The sequence below is a fragment of the Peromyscus leucopus genome, chromosome 1 (genome assembly GCF_004664715.2).
Source record: "Peromyscus leucopus breed LL Stock chromosome 1, UCI_PerLeu_2.1, whole genome shotgun sequence".
NCBI classification, from domain to species: Eukaryota; Metazoa; Chordata; class Mammalia; order Rodentia; family Cricetidae; genus Peromyscus; species Peromyscus leucopus.
In genome coordinates this window covers 130567549-130587495 of record NC_051063.1, presented here as the reverse complement: position 1 = coordinate 130587495, position 19947 = coordinate 130567549, and the positions used below count along the sequence as shown (strand labels likewise).

At 38.7% G+C, this 19947-nt stretch overlaps 1 long non-coding RNA gene and 1 pseudogene across 1 annotated transcript in view; one reads left to right on the top strand and one right to left on the bottom strand.

Annotated features, from left to right (window-relative positions):
- Positions 1-603: 603 nt before the first annotated feature.
- LOC119088521 lies at positions 604-6936 on the bottom strand (annotated as a pseudogene).
- A 2445-nt stretch (positions 6937-9381) lies between these two features.
- LOC114681947 overlaps positions 9382-19947 on the top strand; it is a 114653-nt gene continuing 104087 nt past the window's right edge. The window contains exons 1-2 of the long non-coding RNA XR_003732963.2: positions 9382-10478; positions 18435-18486. This is a non-coding gene — a long non-coding RNA (uncharacterized LOC114681947). The remainder of the gene's footprint in view (positions 10479-18434; positions 18487-19947) is intronic.

Genomic DNA, 19947 nt, shown 5'->3' with positions numbered 1-19947 from the left:
CCTATTATTCCTGTCTTTTCTTTCTCTCACTCTTATTCCATAATCTTTCTTCTTAATTATAACCTTCTATAGCTTTAACTATCTCTTAATCTGTAGACGCTAATAGTATTCTAGGTTTTCCATCCTACCTATTTTACCCACTTGAATATTTTTGTCTTCTAAGTTGATCTAATACTTAATCCATATATATATATATATATATATATATATATATATATATATGCAGGCCCATTAGCATCGCAGATATTTTTTCAACAGAAACTTTAAAATCCAGAAAGCCTTTGAATGATGTATTTCACGTTCTGACAGAAAACAACTGCCAACCCAGAATATGATACCCACCAAAGCTATCTGTTATAACTGAAATAAAAATAAAAAACTTTCCATGATAATAATAGGCTAATGGGATTTCTGATCACTAAGACTGCTCTACAGAAGATGCTAGAAAGAATATTTAAACTGAGAGGGGAAAAAGCCAGCACTACAAAATCAACAAAATGGCAGGAATCAATGTACAACTTTCAATGATAATTTTAAATATTAATAGTGTCAATTCCCTACCAAGATGTATAGTGATAGATTAGATTTTAAATGTATTTCAAGCAAATGGTAAGGAACAAGCAGGTGCTTCTGAGTGCGTTTGTTTTTAAACAGAATTAATTCACTGTATTTTTCTTGTATGAAAACTCTTATGTGGTAGGCACAGCTGCAGCCTGGATCCTCTGAATGGAGACTCTGGTATGGGTTTTCACAAGATGGTCAGTGAATTCCTGATAAGGAGACTTGGTGAACACAGTCTCTTTCCAGATGTCAGGGATCAAGTAGCTGTAGGTCTTGGAGATACCATCAAAGGTGGTCTATCAAAGTTTACCAGGATGGTAGTGTGCATCCCCTGGCTGATGTGTTAACAGTCATCAAAACTGGCCATGAACAACAGCTTCATTGAAAAAGGAGCAGAGAAGATATCAGTGTATCTGTGGGCATAGATGAGACACACCAACACAGAGCCACAGTGATCTATCACCTAGCATGTGGCAGTGTAGGACTTTCCAATCTTGTTCCTCCAAGTTGTCTTTCTGCAGAGGGAAGATGGAAAGCTTGGTCAAGATGATGGCCCCCAGGGATAGCAGTGGCTATCTATCTCCTTGGATATGTAACATCAAGACTATCATGACCACTGTAGGAGCCAATACTGACAAAATTTGCCTTGAACCTGATCCACTGGCCAGCCAGAGTCTGCTTCTGCATTGGCATTATTTTTAGAGCCTTGTATTATAGGGGTGCTCCCATGAAAAAGTCAATAATCTCAGATTCTTTAATAGGCAAGGAGAACAGGCAGATAGATCTCCAGGGGACTTGATCTTCATGTCCCTGAACAGGTCGCCCAACTTGGTGACCAGGATCTACTCTTTGTAGGTTACCTCCATAAGTTGCGCAGCACCAACTGTACCTATCGTCCTTAAGAAACTCAGCCTCCTAAACATGGCCCCTGTCCTCTGGGCTCTTCCAGTGCTGTACTAGCCAGATCATCTGTCATTTGATGGTTTCCCAAAGAAGTGTGTTTTTAAAACTACTTTGAGATTACATCTCACTTATGTCAGATGGCTACTATGAAGAAAACAAATGAAGGCAAATACTGGAGAGGATATGAAGAAAGAGAAGTGTTTATTCTCTCTTGGTGGGGATATAAATTGGTGCATGTACTATGGAAGTCAGTGTGGAGGTGTCTCAAGGGGCTAAAAATAAAAACTCCATATGATCCACTTAGAGGTACACTTGAACATCTGTGTTAATTGCTATACTGTACACAGTATCCAGGAAATAGAATCAACCTAGAAGTTTATAAACTGAAGAATGGATAAGTGAAAGTATATACATATACATGTGTATATATATATATATATATAATATATGCAACAGAATTTTGTTCAGTTGCAAAGAAAGCTGAAATTATGAAATGTAGTCAGATGTTTCTCAGGTTCCATTAAGCCCCCACAGTCCCATGGCCTGCTTATAAAATAATCACTCAGAAACTTATACTAATTATAACTGCTTGGCCATTAGCTCAGGCTTATTACTGACTAGCTCTTACACTTAAATTAACCAATAATTCTTACTTATGTTTAGCCATGTGGCTTGGTACCTTTTCTCAGTTCTGCCTTGTCATCTTGCTTCCTCTGTGTCTGGCTGGTGACTCCTGACTCAGCCCTTCCTCTTCCCAAAATTCTCCCCATCTGCTTACCCTGCCTATACTTCCTGCCTGGCTACTGGCCAATCAGCGTTTTATTTATTAACCAATCAGAGCAACACATATTCACAGCATACAGAACAACATTCCACAGCACTTCCCCTTTTCTAGCTAATCAAAAAGGAAGGTTTTTAACATAGTAAAATTACATATACTAGAACAGTTATCAAGTAAGAATTACAGTTAACAACATCTAGTCTATTTGTATTTGGCAAAATTAAAGAAAATATTCTATCTATTCTATATTTGTGAGTCAAAAGTTTCATATATAATTTATCACAACCAAAGAAAATTTTAACTATCTAGTCTTCAACTACATCAAAGACCCCAGAAAGATATAATATTACCTAAGTAAACAGGAAATGCATTGTAAGCCACTTCCAAAAGTCTAGAATGACAGAGACAGCTGGCTGCCTGGACAATCACCCAAAGTTCCTCTATAATGTTGGGGCATCCTTCTTCAGCCTATCGGCTTTGAGTTTCTCAATGTCTTCTCTCTATGTCCTGTAGAATATCTGGCGGTTTCTTCTGTGAAGCAGGAACCTGAAGGACCATCTCAACTTGCAAAGTTCAGTGGTCACCTTTCTATGGGCCCTGCATGTCCAGTTTATATAATATTTTGTCAAGCTACTGACGACCAATCACCATTTTATTTATCAACCAATCAGAGCAACACACATTCACAGCATATAGAATGATATTCTACAGCAATGAAATTTGTAGGAAACTGGATGGAAGTAGAAAATATACTAAGTGATGTAGCTCTGGCCCAGAGATACAAATGTTACATGTCCTTTTTTATATGGAGATTGTGGCCTTGAACTTTTAGAAGTATGTGTTTAATTTGGAGATCTGCAGAGCTTGTGAAGATAGAAAGGCCCATGAGAGGGAGTAGTGGGACACCTATGAAAGTAGAAGTGATTCTTCTCTGCTTTCTGGGAGTTAACAGTTTAGGTAGGTTTGGGACTGGGGACAGGAAAGAGGAAGGAATACAGTGTGTTAGGCAAAATAAGAATGGATGAATAAGCCTTACAGAAACCCAGTATTTCTGTAAGTTAACATAAATGTATAATTTTTGAAGGAATATGGTAACATTTATTTAGAAATTTTGACCACGTCAAAACAATATTGCAGTATAAATAAAAGAACATACACTTCTATTCTGAAACTCACTAATCTTATTCTAGCCAAATAAACAAGGCAAAGGACTATATCTTTATAAAAATAAATTATGAAAGACAAATGGATAAAGAAATAGAGAAAGCACAAACATGTTTATAGTGACTGTGTTCACAGTTGCCAAAATCCAGAATCAACCCAGTGATCATGAGCAATAGTAAGAATAAATGCATTATAATATATCCAAATAATACAATAATCTAGAACAAATAAAATATAACCAGAGGGGCTGCAGAGATGGTTCAGTGGTTGAGGATATTTGCTGTTCTTAAAGATGACAAGAATGTTTTCCAGAACTTGCCTCAACTGGTGTGGTGCTTTGAATGAAAATGGTTCTTATATATAGGCTCATAGGGAGTGGCACTGTTAGGAAGTGTGGCCTTTTTGGAATAGGTGTGGCCTTATTGGAGGAAGCACACTGTGAGTGGGCTTTGAGGTTTCAGAAGCTCAGCCCAGGTCCAGTGGCTCACTCCCTTTTTCTTGTTCCTTCAGATCCAGATGTAAATCTCTCAGCTACCTCTCCAGCACCATATCTGCCTGTATGTGCCATGCTTCCCACTATGAAGACATTGGACTAAACCTCTGGACTATAACCCAGCCCCAGTTAAACGGTTTCCTTTGGGTTTTTTGTTTGTTTGTTTGTTTTGTTTTAGTTTTGGTTTTGGTTTTTTCGAGATAGGTTTTCTCTGTGTAGTTTTGGTGCCTGTCCTGGATCACACTCTCTAGATCAGGCTGGCCTTGAACTCACAGAGATCTGCCTGGCTCTGCCTCCTGACTGCTGGGATTAAAGGTGCGCACCACCGCAACCCTGCATGGTTCCTTTGTAAGAGTTGCCATGGTCCTCAGTGTCTCTTCACAGCAAGAGACTCCCTTAGACAAATAGTTTATCACAGTTCCAAAGGATCATTCAACTTCTTTTGGCTTGTGTGGGTACTTGCACACACATGACATACACTCACATAGACAAATAGTTATACACTAAATGATAATATAATAAATCTAAAAAATAAACTGGCTGAGGGTATGACTCAGTGATAGAGTACTTACCTAGGATGTGAAAAGCTCTAAGGTCCATTTCCAGGAAAACAAAAACAAAAACAGCTGCAAAGAAGAAAATCAATGATACCTACAATCACATAAATGATAATATGAAAGCCAAAATGATATGACTAAATTTGGTTGAAATTCAAGGAACATATTCATCCTAGTTTATAAATTCTGATTAGTAGAAATAAACTCAGTGGGAGAATACAACTTTCCTACTTTAAAAACCCTATATTCTCTGCCTACCTGTAGTCCTTATACAGAAATAAATTATCTAGCTGTCCTACTTCTGAGTATATACTAAGGAATGTACTTTTCATATAAGAGCGTGACTTCATCACCCATGCATCTTGTGTATTTACAACAGTCCAGTTATAGAAAGAGTCTGGGTTTCTAACAACAGGTGAGTGTATTGAAATAAATAAAAAAGGAAACTTTTCTTTGCAACAGATGGAGATTATTACAGAAAAAAACAACCAATAAGAAGGCAGAGTTGTAGAGCCCAGTGCCAAAGGATACATCTTTAATAAAACTCCTACACCCAATTCTTAGGAATCATTGCAGAAGAAGGGCCCAAAATATAAGGGCCCTTATTATATGAACCAAAGGAACAGAGAGTTTGCTGTAAAATGGACCTCCTAGGAACCTCAGAAGCAACATCCAGAAAGCCTCACCAATATGACTGCTCAAACAAGAGCTAAACAAGGACAATAACAGTAACATGCTAATATGGAGTGGGAAAAGCCAAGGAGGTCTCAACCCTGCATAAAGAATTCATAGTGACTAGAGAATGCTGGGAGCAGAAGAAATAGTCTTCCCTAAGAAAAGTACAGTAATTGATTATCCAGTACTAAATGGTCAGCCCTGAAAAACAAACAAATTGATAAGGTCATACTTAGGATTATGTATGTATATACATGTATGTATGTAACAACAATTAATGAAAAAGAGGCCATGAATTTGAAAGAGGAAAAAGAGGAATGTGTGTGAGGGTTTGGATAGAGGAAAGGGAAGCAAAAAATGCAGTAATTATAGTATAATCTCAAAAAATAAAAGAAATCTAAAATGTCAAAAAGAAGAAATTTTTAGCTAAAAAGATAGGATATATATGCACACACACAGTGGAACTTTTTTCAACCATAAACTAGAACAACATATCACTTACAGAAGCATGAATACTAAAACTTAAATGAACAATGCCAGACCAAAAGGCAAACAGGCCATGTTTTCTCTCATTTGCAGAGCAGAAGTTGAGGAAGGGGGTAGAAAAGAAGGAAGATGTCAAAATTAAAGTATAAATTCTTGAAAACAAAAACAGGGTGAACAGGAAGTGAGTATGAGGGACAAGTAAGAGCAACAGAGTGGGTAAACATGACCAAACTACATAATATCCATCTACAAAATGTCAAAATGAAATGCTTTATTTGGCATAATATATCTGCATAGAGATGAGGAAGAGGAAAAGAGGATGAGGATGAGGAAATGTGTGATTGATCTTCAAGGATTAATTTTACACTTATGATGTGTGGACTGCAGGGTATTTATATGGTAACTATTATTTTCAAAAAATAACGTACCTAACCATGATGTCAACTTTGCTTAAAAGTGATCTCACTTCTCTTCACTCTATCAAAATTAAATATATCCCTTTGCCAATTGTAATTTATATTTTTTACCTCTTTAAGTCATTACAAATTCATATTATGATAGCTAATGTAGCTAAGAATAGTGCACTGGCAATTTCAAGAGGTTATCAGCGTGTTAATAAAGATAATTAAAATGCAATTTATGTTGTGGACTTTGAAAAATACTTTTATTTATCAGGGATATTAAATACATTTTTCCAGCATGTAAGTGTATGAATTTAGCAGGCTAAGCAAATAAACTGTTAGAAGGCAAGTATCTGTAATTCACCAAGTTTTAGCTGACTTTTATTTATTTGCAGTGTATTGGCAATGCAAATACAACTTTTATGACTATAAAAAGTAATGAGATTGAAACTCCTATAAAAAGTTATCCAACAAAGAAACCCTAGAGCTGAATAATTTTTGATGAATTATTATCAAATTTTTAAGGTAGAAACTAGTTCCAATGTTCCTCACATTATTTAATGTTATAGAAAAGGAATGAAACCTTTTAATATCATTCTATGATAAAAGTATAATTTTTAAAAAGAGTTTGAACACAGATACCCTTCCCTTCACAGGTGGACAGTAATTTCTTTCAAAACATGGATTATTAAATGAAAATTTCTGTGTCAGGAATTAGATTCCTTCCTATCAGTTATTGGTCAGGTAGGTTCCAAAGGCTCCCCAAACAACACAGGCTACTGTCATTGCTCTTATTTACCCACTGTTACTAACCCTAAGACAACATTGCTGAAGGTTCCACTTACTGGTTTTGGAACATAGACAAGTCAATCTGCAACTGACCTTTAAATTTCCTTTTTGCTGGATAGCTTTCATGGCTCTGATAGGTGTTGTACATGACAGAAAGGCTATCAACAGTATTATTAGGCAGCAAACCCTATTTGCTATGCTACCAACCTGTCAGGCAAAATGTACGCATTGTTGCAATAGTGGCATGCACGTTATGGAGATTACAACCATCTTTGAATTGAATCTAAGACCTGCTTTGCCTGAGGGAATTAATGCCTGGACTGTAAACCTGGTCAAAGTCCATGGGTCAGAAGTCATAGGCCAGGGGGTGGGGGGACTTACTCCTGTTGTCTTGCTAAATAGACATATTCTCAAACTGCCTTCTAAATATTTATGATTCCACACACTTAGAGTAGTGCTGCCCTCAACCTTGGCCAGAGAAGCTTCTCTCTGCAGTGGCTAGCAGTTAATGCAGACTCTCATAACTGGTATTAAGAATAAATGACTATTGTGTGCCTAGACCTAAATGAAACATCTGTATCCATCCCTCCCCAACCCCAAGTCTCTGAGAACATTATGCAAGTGCAGACCAAATAACATTGCAAAATGCTATCTTCCAGATATGACATGACATCACCATTGTACCACAAACTCACTACAGGTATGGTTACTTGCATAACACCTGCACAAGACCAGACAGCATTCCACCAGACAGCAGAAATTGGGTTTAGTAGTTTACTAAAAGATGAGAAGACATGAGTGAGGAATGGGGACATGTTGAGTATACTAGAGTTGAGGAGGGGACTTGGAAGTAGATATTATTAACATATATTGCATACATGTATGCCATGGACAAAAATAAATAAATAACATGTTCTTTTTAAATTTTATTATTTGATCTTGGGAACCCATGTGAAGATGGAAGAAGAAAGCAGATGTAATGCAAAGCAATGGTCAGTCATAATCTGTAATCATGATCATGTTATTAGTTATTTTCTCTAGAAGTGCTAGTTTAGGTTGTTTCTTTCACCTCTTACTTCAAAAGGGATGGATAGCTTTGATTTTAATAAGTATCTCTTACTAAAAGATAAGATATCTCATTGTTTTTTTCTTCTTCTGAACATTTGTCTTCTATGTGCTTATTTAAAAAAAAAAAACAAAACACGTAAGTGCCTACTGCCATCTGTTGGATGTGGTGAGTCCTACTCAGCCCAGGGACCTTGAACACCCAAGCACTGGTCCTTCGTTTTAACTATACAGCTTGTATCCTAAAGCTAAGTTCTTCCTTTGATGCATATGCATGGATCTGGTCTTCCATCCCCAGAATTTAGTCTATTTTAGGGGTGTTTTTTATTATGGTAGGGTGCTCTCTCTTTGGTAGTTTAAATTCTTTCTGCTGAATAGAGTGTGAGGTTTGTATTTTCTTAAATTGAGGTAGGCATGCATGATAGGAGGAATGTAGCTGTGAGTGAATAGGAAAACTTTACTTTTAAATTTAGACTGTATTAAGAGGCAGTGCAATAAAATTCATGTTTCTATATGTTGGTGCATTTTGGAGCTATTGATCTTATTTCTCTGGGCTTTGGTTTCCTCTTCTCTAAGGGGGAGATACTGAAGCCTTAATGGATGTTGTCAGAATGGAAGCGTAGAGATAGGGCCATGCCTCACCTAGGCTGTTTCTCCAGATGTGACTGCCATGATTCCTGTTACTAGCAGATTCTCTGACCCACTTTCTCCCTGAGCTTTGGTGAGATTTGGGATGTGGGCAGAGGAAGCACAGCCCTATGCTGGTGCTTAAACTTTCAAGGAAATGAAATGTAGTCTGTCTTTATAAAAACCTGGAGAGATTCCTATACTTCCCTGTTACCTGAAGAGAAACTTGGAAGGTGGTGAGATGAAGGAAGTATGGAGAGAAGGTCTGATGGAGAAAGATCCTGTTTGTTATCGCTGGAGAGAAACAGTCAGTTATGTGATTCATTTCCTCAGTCAAAGTCTGGGAAGATGATAGCTGGAATCTGAAAGAGTCATTTCTGTATCTGGAAAAAAAAGAACTCTGAGTGATCAGCATGTACTATTTGGAATTTTGACATCTTTGGTAATCTTATCGCTGTAGTCAACTTAGACTGCAAAAGAAAAAAAAGCCATAGGTGACCAGCTTAGACCTAGGAGTCTAGCAGGAAGCACAAATCTGATAGGTTTTGGTGAACCCACATGGGTTTCATACAGCTGATTTCTCACCGTGTCCTAACATGAAAGAAAGAGGAAGCTACAATCTGGGCCCACTTTCATAAGAGCACTGTTCCATTTATGTGAGGGTATTAATTCCTTTTGCATTTCTGTTATGAAAATATTTGAAAGAAACAATCTAAGAGAAGAAAGATTTAGTTTGGTGCACAGCTTCTAGAAGATACTCTTCCAGCCAGGCAGTGATGGTGCATACCTTTAATCCCAGCACTTGGGAGGCAGATCTCTGTGAGTTTGAGGTCAGCCTGGTCTACAGAGCGAGATCCAAGACAGGCACCAAAACTACACCGAGAAACCCTGTCTCAGAAACAAAACAAAACAAAACAAAAAAGATTCAATTCCGTTGTGGTGGGGAAGGCAGAGTAAAGTGTTTCAGTCCATAGTAGCAGTATCATGTGGCAAAAACCAAGCTGTTCACATCATGGTCGTCCAGGGATTAGAGGGTGACCAGGACCAAGGACTATGCTATAATCATCTAAAGCTTGCCCTTAGCAATCTGCTTCTTCCAGGTAGGCTCCATTTTTTCTGAAGTTTCCATAGCCTTCCAAAATAGCACCACCATGCAGAGACCAAACATTAAAGATATCAATCTGTGGGGGACATTTCAAATCACAACAGTAGAATTTATCCTGATGACCTAGCACTTCCCAACCTAAGTGGGAAGGTCTCACCTTCCCCTTAAAGGTTAGAATTTTAATATATAAATTTTCTAGGAATACACTCCAGAGCTATAATCAATAGCATTATATTGAGAAAACTATAAAGTGGAACTATAATATTAAAAAAGAAATTACCTAAGCAAAAGTCCATGTTGTTACAGTTAGTCCTGCAAATACTAATATCCTAGGAGCAAATATTAGGCAGTAAGTATATATACATGTAGTATGTATGTAAAAAGTATATGTATAAATGTGTACCTCTTGTTATTTTTTCTGAGTATTCATGCCCAGAATTCATACTGAGGACTGAAGTTTGGGTCTTAAACATGCTAAGCACAAGTTCTACCACAAGTTCTACAGTGCCACTCCAAGCAGTCATATTCAAAGGACATCATAGTGTCACCATCAGTGTTCACATTCTCAGCTAGCTAGTATGTTTCTAAACATTGGCTTCTTGTACAGATTATTATCAAAATGTTAATTCACCAGTTTTCTCCATAACTTTGTTTCAGGAAGTGGTGAACACTTGATGAACCATTGGATAGCATAAAAAGCAAGCCTTCCAAGAGTAAAGCCCATTCACTTCTCATTGCTTTACTTTTGCAGGTATACTGAAAAATACTGTGGCTCAGAATCCCCAGGCCAGAGAACTCACTGCTATTTCAGATGATTATCCATCTCCTTCTTGGAATGTGTAGCTCTAACTCACAGTTCTTATCCCAGAAGGTATATAACTTCCATAGTATCTAGGTGCTATATCTTCTATATTAGAGAAGACATTGTTGAGGATTAGTCAAGTTCCTGAACTTGGCCAACACTAGGGCTGCCTTAGACACTGAAACACGAAGCACCACTGATCCCATAATACTGTGTTGCCCTTGCTATACCTGTCTGTAATTTTCATGGCATGTAAAAAGAGACTCTAGGTACTGGCATTAGTATGCTGTGATTTGGTGATCCTGACTCCCTTGGGGAGGCAGAACCACCTTTCCGAATATCAGACACTACTATTACGGTGTGTCTTGGAAAGAGATAGGGGACAATCTGATGTATTCAGGCATGTCAGTGCCAAACCCATTTTCTTAGTTAGGGTTTTATTGCTGTGAAGAAACACCATGACCACAGCAACTCTTATAAAGAAAGCATTTAATTGGGGCTGGCTTACAATTCAGAGGTTTAATCTGTTATTGTCATGGCAAGAAGCATGGCAGCATGCAGGCAGACATTGCTGGAGAAGTAGCAAAGAGATCTACTTTTGGATCCATAGGCATCAGGAACAAATAGTGAGATACTGGCCTGGCTTGAGCATCTGAAATCTCAAAGCTCACCCCTAGTGACACACTTGCTCCAACAAGGCCACATCTCCTAATAGTGCCACTCTCTATGGGCCTATAGGGTCCATTTTTTATTCTCTCATAAATTACATCCTGACCACAGTTTCCCTTCCCTCCTCTTCTCCCAATCCCCCCACCCCACATATCTCTCTCTCTCTCTCTCTCTCTCTCTCTCTCTCTCTCTCTCTCTCTCTCTCTCTCTCTCTCTCAGATCCCCTCCTCCTCCTTTCTCTTTAGAAAAGGGCAGACCTCCCAGGGATATCAACCAAACATGGCATATCAAGTTAAAATAAAACTATGCACATCCACTCATATTAAGGCTGGGTTAGGCAATCCAGTAGGAGGAAAAGGATCCCAAACACAGACAAAAGAGTCAGAGACAGCTCTCACTCCCATTGTTAGTAGTACCACAGGAACCTCAAACTACATAATCATAATATATATGCAGAAGATACAGGTCAGACCCGTATAGGCTCCCTGATTGTTGATTCAATCTCTGTGAACCCATATGGACCTTGATTAGTTGATTCTGTGGGCTGTTTTATTGTGGTGTCTTGACCCTTGTAGCTCATACAACCCTTCCTCACTCTTTTCTACAGGATTGCCCAAGCTCCATCTAATGGTCTCTGCATCTGCTCCCATCAGTTGCTAGATTGTTGGGATGAGTATGGTAGACATTAGTCTGGTTACATAAGATGGCTGCATCAGTTTCCATATTCCCCATTACTAGGAGTCTTCACATGTAGATTCTTGGGAGGCTTCTACTCCTCTCCAGAAATGCGCCTCCCCCAATTCTGGTTATCTCTCCCACTACTTTCTCCTATCACCTCACTGCCCCCTACAATCCCTCCTGTTCCCATCTCCGCCTGCCCTATGGGTTCATTTTTATACAAACCACCACGCCCACATCTTGTGACTCAGGATCATAATCCTCTCAGGCAGGAAATCTCAAATTAAAATCATGTTTAGGTTGCAAAATGAGCTTAAAGCCAACCTATGCTAACTTTGTGAAGCCCTGTCTCAAAATAGTAGAGGGGAAGAAAAAAAAAACACTAAAAGAGAGGGATGAGGTTATAGCTTTGTGGTAGAACATGTTGCCAACATGCCAAAGTCTGGGGCTGGAGGCAAAGTAAAGGGAGGCAGATGTTCCAAGGATGAAACAGGAGATTGGACACTTTGACAGAAAGTCATTAGGATATCTGAGTGTAGATTTTCCTTTGTGGGGAAGAAGGAAGGCAGAGATGGTAAGTGAACTCAGGGGCATTATACATGCATGCTTTCGAGATTTCCATTTTTTAAATTTCAGTGAATTGGGTTTTCTACTGAAGTTGCTTTTAAGTTGATTTCAAGTTAATCAGATATTCCTTTTTTCCAGCTTTGATAATGTCTTGTGGCTACTGGTAAGAACTTTGGGTTTCAGTAGCTCTTACTTGACTATCAACTGCAATGGCTTTGCATTGCTCTTGGCTGAGAGGGGGGCTGAGCCATTCATAAGAGCAAACATTTTCACTAAAGGAGCCCTTTCCATGGATCATGCCATGTATTGAAGGCATCATGGGGGTTACCACATTTATTCCCATGTGACTCTGGAATCCCTTTGTTAGGTTCTGAGAAGATATTGAAATTAAGAGAGGCTCCATAGCAGAATAAGAAGTGGGCTTAGGATTCCCAATCAAATTTTGCTTTATTATAATAGAGAGCTGTGTTTGTTCTTAGGCATTCTAGTAAACTATTTGGTGGTGATTTCCTTCTATGATGAGTGAGAGTTCCTACTTTGTAAAAACAAGTCATGGAGGAGCTCCATATTCATTTGGCAGCTAGAGCTATATGTGACCTTTACAATTATAAAATAATGCTAGTGTACAACATTGCTATAAATTTTTTTAAAATTACTGGTTACTATTATTCCAAAAATGATACTGCTTTGATATGCTACTATAAGTAGTCTATTTGTCTGTCTGTAAATTAAATATATTTTGCATCCTGAGAAAGAAAAAATGTAAAGTATTTTATTACTTCAACCATTGCTCACCCAACCATCTATCCATTCATCCATGAATTCAATAAGTATTTGATGATTTTTATATTAATTTAATTATATATTACATATTCATATTATTATCTTATAATTTTATATTAAACTAATTTTGATGATTTTTATATTAAAATGTAAGAATATCTTCTTCTCTCAGAGCATTTTCACTAAGAATTATGAGGTATGAGGCCTGGAGAGGTGGGTAATGGCTAAAGCTCTTGTAGTGCACATTGGAGGACTAGAGTTTGGATCTCCAGCATCCATGAAAATGATGGAGAGGCAAAGTAATCCCAATGCCTGGAGAGATGAAGGCAGGGATACTAGGAGCAAGCTGGCTACCCAGAATAGCCAAACTGACAAAATCTGGGCTCATGTAAGAGATTCTGTCTCAGTGTATGAGGAAGAGAGATGGAGGAAGACATCTGACATTGCATCAGCCTGCACACACACACACACACACACACACACACACACACACATGCATATGCGGGGGGGGGGGAGAGAGAGAGAGAGAGAGAGAGAGAGAGAGAGAGAGAGAGAGAGAGAGAACGAGAGGGGAAGGGAGGGAAGGAGAAAGAAAGGGAGAGAATATGAATTATGAGGAAGAGTTTGTAAGAGAATGAGCTTCTCACTGGGAAGTCACAGAAGCACTGTTGGACTTTCAGATGGATAAGAAACAGGTGGAGAACATGGTAGGTGAACAACTGTACATTCTTAGAGAAGTTTGAGCCCCATGGTAGATGTTTTAGGCTAAATTTGGTATATGGAGGGGACCAGCTCCTTTTTCAAAGGGGAAATTCCAAACATGGGTTTAGTGTTAAAGAAATGCTCCTGAGAGTCAGATAGACTGTGGTTAGAATTCTGGCTCCATCTCTTTCACAGCTGTATGCATTTGGTCAGCTATTTTCTGAGCCTGTTTTCTACACTGGTCAATTGAAATGGTGTCTGACTTGCAGTTCTTTTAAAAAAAAAATCCAATTCAGTCATATGTATAGAGCCCAACCACTGGGCAGATCATTACAATGGTGTCTGTCAAGTGCCTGGGGCTAAACCAGGGGATAATGATAGAAGTGGCATAAAAAAGTGAGAGGCAGAGGTCTGAGAGACCAGAAGCAATGGACAGAACCCAGAGTTCAACAAGAAGTGAGGTTGTCAAGTGATGGGGCTGAACAGTGAGATGCACACAGGAGGCAGCACCCACTCATGGGGCACAGGTTCTGTGGGTACCTGAGCCTGGGGCAGGCCTTCTGTGGAGTCAGGTCTTTTTTTTTTTTTTTTTGAGCCAATTCAGTGCATTCAGTAAATTTAAACAGTTGGTGACAACCAGAGGGGCACAGGATTTTTCAGGGTTTTTTTTTTGGGGGGGTCGCTCCATCTACACTGCATTGTATAGGCAAGTTAGATGTGAAAATCACCCATTTATTTATGATTTGAATGGAAGATCTATCTGCTGGTGGCACGTGGTATTTACCTTTCCAAGAGAACCACGCTTCACCTCCAACCCCAGTGACAGTGGCGAAAGGGTGTGGAAGGAAGGCTGTCCTCAGCAACCTTCATGCTTTGCACATTTGGTCAGCAATTCTCAGCTTCGGGTTTTGAATGTTTTCTTTCTTATTGCCTTTTTTTTTTTTTTACAACAATGCAAGAAAAACAGAATTACAGAAGAACAAAATGTACTCAGGATTGTTTAACTATGAAAAGATAGATATTTTAAGTACACCCCCCCTCCTCCCATGGAAACCAAGCAGGAATCTACCAAAAGAAAACTGTATCCCAAGGAAAAAGAAAATTCAAAGTTTGGGTAGGCATTAATTTATCAGGCAAATGAAGAACTTTTAACTGTTAATACACCATATTTTAATTTCAATTTTATGTATGTGTGTCTGTGTGGCATAAACACTCATGCCTTCAAAATCAGAGACATTGGATCCCTCAGAGGTGGATTGAGCTGGCCAGTGTGGGTACTAGTAATCAATCTCTGGTTCTTTGCAAGAACAGTATGAATCCTTAACTGCCAAGCCAACTCTTCAGAACCCAATTCATTATCTTAATCAAATGTATGATTTCTCAGAATAGTATGTTTATAGTCATCATCTTAGTTTACTTTTTCTGACAAAATGGAAAATGACAAAAAGAACTCTTGGAGGAAAGAGTTTATTTTACCTTACAGACCTAATGAGGTGAGTCAAGACAGGAACTCAAGCAGGGAAGGAACCAAAAGAAAGGAACTGAAGCTGAGATAATGGAATAATACTGCTTACTGACTTGCTCTTTCTGGCTTGTTCAGTTTTCTTTCCTAGACACCCCAGAATCTCTTGCCCAGGGGTGGCACCACCCATAGTGGCTGGGCCCTCCCATATGAATTATTTTTATTCAGGAAAATGTCCTACAGGTTTGCCTTCTGGCAGATGATCAAGACATTTTCTCAATTGAGGTTCCCTCTTCTCAGATGATCTAGTTTGTGTCAAGTTGACCAAAAACTAACCAACAAAACCAACACCAAAACAAACACACAAAAAAATGTCAGCCTATATACTGTTGTCTTGGGAGTGCCTTTCAGTGTCTCTGTGAGGGAAGCCTTTGTGAAATCTAGACTCCGAACCCTGAATCTGGTTGATAGGCCCTATAACGGCTCTCTGTTGTCACCAGCAGATGTCACTGTTTACATGTAAAACTCCAGCAGCCCCTCAACGCTTTTGCGTTATTTTAATTTGCATTTTCTTATTCTAAAACAAGACAAGCTCACTCACAGTTTCTTGTAAAGCCGTATCATGTCATAATTTTTCTTCTGGAATAGAACTGTATGTCCTCTAAAGAAGGATACATGTGAAGGGAGACACACTTTTCTTATATTTAGCTACCCTGTGAAGGCTCATCTGAAAAATAATTGTTAGTAGGTGTGATGGGACATCTCACTGAAAGGCTGAGGCAGGAGGATCAAGAGTTTGAGGTCAGCGTAAGCTACATAGCGAGACTCTTTCTCAGTAATAAGGATAATAATAACCACGGAACACCTACTGCTCACCTCAGACTAATTTCTCTAATTCAAGGCACCCCAAATGAAATGAAAACCTCTTCTCCAGAATTTCAAAACCTCTTCTTCTTAAGAGATAAGACTTAAACAATGTAGTAACTTAAAATTTGGGCAATCAAGCAGTGAAATCAAAAATGATATTTTGGCTTAGATAGATTGGAGGGCAGCAGGAGTGGGAGCTGGTGGATGGATTTAAGAGAAGATGAAAGACAGAAAGTGTATTCATCTGGTTCACAATGGAAAGGTACTTTTTTGTTGGATTTTTCCTTTGCTGAGAGAAGAAAAAGTATATTTAGAGGATCTACATAATGGAGCTGAGAAAAAAATGAAATGGATTAGGGATTCTGTTATAGGATCTGGGAGTAAGAACAGAAATGTCAGTGGTTATGAGCTAGGTGTGGTAACTCATGCCTGTAATCCCTGTGCTTGGGAAGCTGAGTCATGGTGTTTACCTTCATCCCCAACTGGACAGAGAATACACAGTGAGTTCAGGACAGGTGGGCCACAGTGTGAGAGCTTATCTACAGCACACTGAACCAAACCAAAACAGAACTATACAGCAACAAAGCAATAACAAAAACACAAAGCAGTAACAAAAACAAATACATGAAAAGAAGTGAGGACCAGACAACGGAACAGAACCAGCTATGTCAGCATCCTGTCAGGTACAGTCATTGTATCTTTTTGTCTTTTCAATCCAACATCAGGTCACAAGGTCATATCACAAAACAAAACCTTCTAATTCAGGGCCATTTCCAGAAACTCTGGGATATGTGAATGCTATAGGTATACAAAGAAGAGAGTGACTTGAAGTTCATGAGCTAAGGTGACAGTGATAGGGAATGGCTTGGATGGGAGCAATACTTAGTCAACGTGACCCATCATACCGAAACTGGCATGGACCAGTCAGATTGAGATCTGAAGACCTCCAGGATTTAAAGTTGGAATCTTGACCAGGGCTATCCTCAGGAGTCACAGACCTAGAAGCAGAAAAAGCATCAGGGAAGACAGAGAAAAGATAGCCAGTTGTAGTGTTGAGTTTTGTCTTTAGGAGTCGATTCATCCCATTAAATTACACACAAGGTGTGTCTTGAATAAGGCTTATCCAAAACGGAGGTAGGACCTGTGACAAATGATTTATTTGTTAAGAGAAGACTGGATATAGGTGCAAGAGTGGCTGGTAAAAACGAGCCGCAGTCCTCTTGTGTGTGTCTCTTCTCATACACCCAATTATTCTGCCGTGTTAAAACTCCCCATTACTTTGCCAGATATAGCCACTCAATCTGAAATTTCCAACTTCTAGAATCATGGGTTAAATAATCTTCTTTCATTTATAAATTACTCAGATATTCTTTTATAGAAACAGAAAATTGAGGAAGACAATATATCTTCAATAGTAACAATCTTCAAGAAGGAAAATAACTAGGCACCTCTCCCTGGTGTGACAAGCTCTTAAGTTCTTAAATTCCTGGTGATTCCCAAATCTTGCTGCATTCACATAATGGTAACTTGTGGCTGGAAGCCTTGAATCTGCACTCCTCCACTCATCTTATGCTGGTATAGTTTGGGTGTAAAATGTCTCTGGTATTCAGGAGCCGTTGGTACTACTGGAAGGTAGAGATACTTTTAGGAAGTGGAGCCCAATGGGAGAAAATTAAATCATTGGGAGGATGCTCTTGAAGGAGATAATGGGACCCTAATGAATATCTATATCTATATCTACATCTCTTTGCTTTATGGCCACCACCTCAAAGTGAACGGCTTTGAAAAACCCTCATCCCATGATGTGGTCCTTCACCTCAGCCGCAAAGCAACAGGGCCATAGATTGAAATCTATGTCCATCAATTGAAATCTCTGAGATACTGAGTCAAAGCAAACCTTCCTTACTTATAAACTTACTACCTCAGAGATTTTATCACAGTGATAGAAATCTGACCAACATACAGAGTTTCACCAAAATTACTTGCTACCTCCAAATGTTTCTCTAATGATCAGTGACTGTTTTATACTCACTCACTCCTTTAGATCATTGTAAAGTTAACATTGCAACATAGAAGGCCCTGTTCTTCATGTAAGTAACTTTCTGAATCTTATGAGGGAGACAAGAAAATGTAAAATGTGGCCATGTATTTAAGAAATACACATCCATTTCCAAAGCATCTTGTCCTTCCTTTCTCATGGGGTTTCTGTCTAAATTTGACAAGGTCATATATATTTATATATAGGGTTTAGTTGTTCACTACACAGTGGGGATGATTTCTGATTTCTGCTTCTCTAGGTGAAATGAGATGGTAGAAGTAATTCATGTCGAGCCCTGTGAGACTGCATAGGTAAGAAGCATGCTAGCACCAGCTTGGTGTTTTCCTTTCACCTACTACTTAGGTGGGCTTAGGGGGAAAATCTAGTGTTAGAGGGACCTGAGTGAATCATGATGAATAATGAAGAATTTGTGTTTGACTTGAACTGGAAAGTTGACCTATTAGTTAAGAGTACTGGCTACTCTTCTAGAGGATCCAGATTCTACTCCTAGGTGATCTGACACAATTTTATGACTTCTTCAGGAGGCACCAGGCATGCATATGATACACAGACATACAAACAGGCAGAACACCCATACTACGAATAAAATAGAAAAAAAAGTAAAACTATGTTATTTGTTTGACTAGTGATAAGAACTTTATGGGCATAAATGCTGCATCTCGGATCAATTTTGTGAGTGTTCAGTAAGAGTCAGTATTTCTTCTGCTTAAACCCCATGTACTTAATTTGCATTCATAAAAAGGAGTTAGAATTATCCAGACCTGCTGAAAACAAGAATTAGGATGTCAGCAAGGCCAATATTGTGAGAATGTTGAACTATTTATCATAAAGCAGCAAAAAAGAGATGCTTTTATTTATATCAAACTGTTGCTATGCAGAAATTTTAAAAATCCCTTTCAGAGCTTGGATTTTCTTTTCCTTGAAAAGTCTTTGGATTTTGAAGGTCCTCCTGCTCAAGATTAAACAAAAATCTCATGTCTGTGTAAGTGTGAGTGCCTGTGGATTTTAAACTAACATCCTTGGTATCAACTAGTCCCTGTGATGATGGAGCCACCATGATAGGTGGGGAGGATCTTTCTTCCTTACCTGAATAGATCCTGGTTTCAGGAAGTCCCTTTAGACTTAAAGTTAATATCCCAAAGGAAGTTGCTGGAGCTCTTATGTCTTGTTGAACATGTTGCCTACCTCCTACTGGGCTGACAGAAGCCAGGAGTCTGTCTATGGCCATCATTCAGCCATGCATCATTTCTGTGACCCTTCTAGGACAGAGGCTGTCTCCTTTTAGGAAGGATGTTATAGATGCAACTAGCTCATTCACAAAGGTCTACTTGTGTTCTCCAAGCTCTTTTGAAAACCGAAGGCCTGAATTTATGAAATTTCTGAATAGGTATTTAAATACTCCTGAAACTCATTAATGGATTTCTGCATGAACTTAAATAGAGATGTTGGTGTTAAGTTTGGTAAGTAAGAGGCCAAAAAGATAGTCACACAGTGATTCCTGGAACTGTACGTATTACTTCTATTTGGAAAAAGGCTTTTTGAACATGTGATTAAGGATTTTGAAGTGGTAAATTTTCCCTAAATATGTACCCCTATAAGAAAGAAAAAGAGAAATGAACTTAGATGGAAGAACAGAAGGGGATGTAAAGATGGAAGCCAAGTGCTGCACACTATGCTCATGTACCTTCAGAATTCATGTGTGGAATGAGGTGAGGCCTTAGATGGTGATTGGGTCATGAGGATGGTGTGCT